The sequence below is a fragment of the Euphorbia lathyris genome, chromosome 2, assembly GCF_963576675.1.
Source record: "Euphorbia lathyris chromosome 2, ddEupLath1.1, whole genome shotgun sequence".
Lineage (NCBI taxonomy): Eukaryota > Viridiplantae > Streptophyta > Magnoliopsida > Malpighiales > Euphorbiaceae > Euphorbia > Euphorbia lathyris.
In genome coordinates this window covers 47,035,711-47,039,790 of record NC_088911.1, presented here as the reverse complement: position 1 = coordinate 47,039,790, position 4,080 = coordinate 47,035,711, and the positions used below count along the sequence as shown (strand labels likewise).

The following is a 4,080-nucleotide window of genomic DNA, read 5'->3' as shown; positions in this document are numbered from 1 at the left end:
ACTACTAACTTTTTCTTATTCCTACTCTTAATTTCATTTTCTTAGGCGCTCTCTCTCCCTCATTTCTTTTGTTTTCCTGAATGAAATAATATTTAGATAGGGATATCTTTTTCTTATTTTTTTCAAATAAATTTTTATACTTTGTATGTATGAATGACACATCTCATCATGCATGACATATTTTTTTATTATAAAAATTTGCATGCATGACACATTTCATTATGCATGACATTTATTTATTTATTTGTATTATTCAAAATTTATGCATGAAATTCACAACCTCATTGATTTAAAATATATATCATAATAACAATTTATAAAAAGTTTAGTAATTACTTATTTTTGAAATAAAATTTAGAATTTACTATATTTTCTTTTTATTTTCATAATATAAAATTCTAAAATAAAATATTGCTTAGAGAAAAAAAAAGGCATAATCCAATATCTTAAATCAAAACCATTATTTCTATGAAAATAAAATAATATATATATATATATATATATATATATATTAAATAAATACTAAATACTTAAATGGATAATAATAATAATAATAAAACATTTATTTACATGTGGCAACTTTAGATATATACATGCATAATAGAAAGCATGCATGTTGAACACTTGTTAAGTCTTAACTTCATGTAAATATTGATTTTTATTTTGCATTCTTTTTTTTTATAACAATAATATGACATTTTAGTAAAAAAAATTCACATTTTGCTAACCATTAAATTAACTATGAAAACATAAATCTTGATTTGTGTTATTGATCTTCCCAATAAGGGAAATAGTCCATTTTGGTCCTTCTAAACCTTAACTTCTTTTAAAACTTACACTAAACTTTTTAATTTTACACTTAAAGTGTAAAATTGACCTCCAAACTATATCTATAATACCCAATTAAGTTTCAAATCAATAAATAAATATAATATAACCTAATACTAGGATATAATAACTAACATTAAGGACACGGATGTGATATTTACTTTGATAGATTCGACACCTATCATTCACTACGTGTGCCGCCCTCCTAGCCCCGTGGGTGATTTTTTCTGTTTTAATCAAATAGATAATTAATTAGATTAATTCTCTAATTGGTTGAAATAAAATTAAAAAACTTAAATTTTAATTCTAACCTTAGGTATAAATAAAAAATAATATTATTGTTTTCTCAATCTAATCATTATTCATTAATTGATTTACTATATGTTTTTTCGGGAGAAAGTTAAGAACCCTAACCACCACCTTCAACGAAGAATTTCGGTGGATTGTTTCTGAGGTAGAATCGAAAGTGCTAGCACACCAACAACCGAACCAAGAGGCTTTTGGCGTATGTAAAGGTAGATGGACTTCGCTCTACAACTCCTAACCTCGTTCTGAGACTTTATTATCTTTTGTAGTCTTTTTATTCTTTTTACGAATCTTGTTAGTTTGTATTTATACAAGGTTTTCTATCATACATTGATATATGTTTTTCTATAAAAACAAAAAACATTGTAAAGAAGGGGTAAATTACATACGTGGTGTATAACCTTTACCTGTTATCACAATTTGGTGTACAACCTTTAATTTTGCACACTAAAATGTACAACTTTCTATTGACTTCCCACTAAAATGTACAGCAGATAAAAATGACCGGTCAACCCTGTTAACCACTTGGTCAACGTGACACCTCATCAATTTTCACCACTTAAAAATTAAATGTGGTCCCTACATATTATTAAATTACTTTTATAGTCTTGATAAAAATAAATTTCCCAATTCCATCTTTTCTACTTTTTCATATTTTCCCCCTAAACTTTCTTTCTTTTAATCCATCTTCCCACTGATCAGAACATTTTTTCCTGAAACTCTTGCTTCGATCTCCGGCAGAATTTGTTGACAACACCCATCAAAGTTCTCATCACTCGACTCGTCGGCATAAACCTGTGATTTCTTAACAAAAACTACTGATTCCATTGTTCTCCTTGCAGTTTGTTCTTCCAATGTTTTCACACGATCTTGCATATGCTTTAAGTAATTAATTGCTTCTCCAAGAAGAGATGCCCTGTCCGTCTGCATAATCCACATATCAAATTAACACTATGAAACCCAAGTAAAAATAAATCAAGAAGCACAAGAAATAAATTACTTTTCATAAGAAAATCAAACGAAATGAAATGGCGTCTTCTCTTGCTCTCAGAAGAACCACCGCTTCTCCTCTATTTTCCAAGCTGCTCAATCAGCTCCGATCTGCCTCTTCAGCTCCTTCTCTTTCTCGCTCTTTCAACACCAACGCCGAGCTCACAAACTTCGGACCAAATGATCTAGGAAACGTCGATGTTGATCGCCGCTCCTCCGATCGCTTCCTCTCACGCCGCCGTGACATCTCCCGTAGCTTCTTCCCAGTGGCCGTCGAAATTGGAAAATTCCTACCCCATGAAATCTCAGCGGCGGCGGAGGCACGGGAAAGCAGTCGGAGTTGATTTTGAAGCAACTTCCATAGCAGCCGGAGAGAGGAGAGAGAGAGGTTTTAGAGAGAGATATATATATAATCAGTGGGAGGATGGATTAAAAGAAAGGAAGTTTAGGGGGAAAATGTGAAAAAATAGAAAAGATGGAATTGGGAAATTTATTTTTATCAAGGGGTATAAAAATAATTTAATAATATGTAGGGACCATATTTAATTTTTAAGTAGTGAAAATTGATGAGGTGTCACGTTGAACAAGTGGTTAACAGGGTTGACCGATCATTTTTACCTGAAGTAAATTTTAGTGGGAAGTCAACAGAAGATTGTACATTTTAGTGTGCAAAATTAAAGGTTGTAATTTACCCTGTAAAGAAGAGATGAAGATATTAAAATAATATGATGGTTCATGTTAGCCAATCCCGAATTATTTCGAGACTAAGGCTTTGTTGTTGTTGTATTGTGGGAAAAAAAAAAAAAAGAAGACAAAGATTACAAAAGAAAGTGACAGTATAGCTAGTCTTGTTTATAGAGGAAAGAGATCTTCTTCATCTCATTCAAGAATTCTGAGTTAGTCTTAATACTTGTCTGTTCTTCCTTTTCCTATTCAAGTTGGAGTTTCAGTTCGCCCCGGACTGCAACCGCTCAAACTAGAGATGGTTCTAGCGGCTGAGTCCCGTGTCTCCACTCTGATTAGATGTTCATATTTTAAGAAAACATCAGTGACGAAAAAGATTAGAATAAAGTAAGAGAATATGGGTTACATACATCTCTATTTAATTTGAGGTTCAAATAGAATTTACGTATCTTGGTGTCTTCAAGTTTTATTCTTTTTGGTATTCATTCAGTCAAATTGTTATGTTAATAATAAAGATAATATTAGGGACAAGGTTGTTGTAATTTGGATTGAATAAAAACAGAAAATGTAGAAAGAAAAGACATGGTAGTGAAATAATCCAAAAGACATGAAACTGGAAAGAAGGTTCGTTAAGAAAGATGTTCAACCGACTTGCTTTTTCAGGAATTTATGTCTTTCCATTTCACTACAAATCTTATCTTCATTTTATATTTTTTAATTATATATCAGATTTTTATAAATTCTCAATCTCTGGCCTTGTTTATAATATTCTAATAGAGAGAGACAAAGTGAAAAGATTTGGAAATGGAAATGGAAATGGTTATCATTCTAATTTTGACCTGTTTATAAATCCGTTGGTCCGTCCAAACCCGCATGTAAAATGGGTTGGGTTTGGGATTTGCTTTGAAAACCCGAGATAGCCCGGCCCGGCCCGGCCTTATATATATATAATAATATTACCTAACAATTGATAATGTTTTATTAGATTTTCAATTTTTAATTTTATATAAATATATATCAGGTAACAGTGGCAATATTTTATTAGATTTTCAATTTATTAGCTTAATTGAAATCACATTGAGCGAGATTATTAATTGATAAAAATTGGTTTTGTTAACTATAAATAAATATAAGGTTCTGTTTTAAAAGGAATGAATATAATAAGCTGACTTTCACGAGTGGAATAGAAACAAAGTATTCTCCCACACTAATTCATTAAATTTTAATTACATTTTTTTATTATAAATATAATTAAATTTTATTTTTTAATTA

At 30.3% G+C, this 4,080-nt stretch overlaps 1 long non-coding RNA gene across 1 annotated transcript; it reads right to left on the bottom strand.

Annotated features, from left to right (window-relative positions):
* Window positions 1–1,520: 1,520 nt before the first annotated feature.
* LOC136220390 (uncharacterized) lies at window positions 1,521–3,546 on the bottom strand. The gene is made up of 2 exons (XR_010684512.1): window positions 2,135–3,546; window positions 1,521–2,058 (listed from the first exon to the last, which is right to left on the bottom strand). It is a non-coding gene; the product is annotated as an uncharacterized lncRNA (long non-coding RNA).
* Window positions 3,547–4,080: the final 534 nt, after the last annotated feature.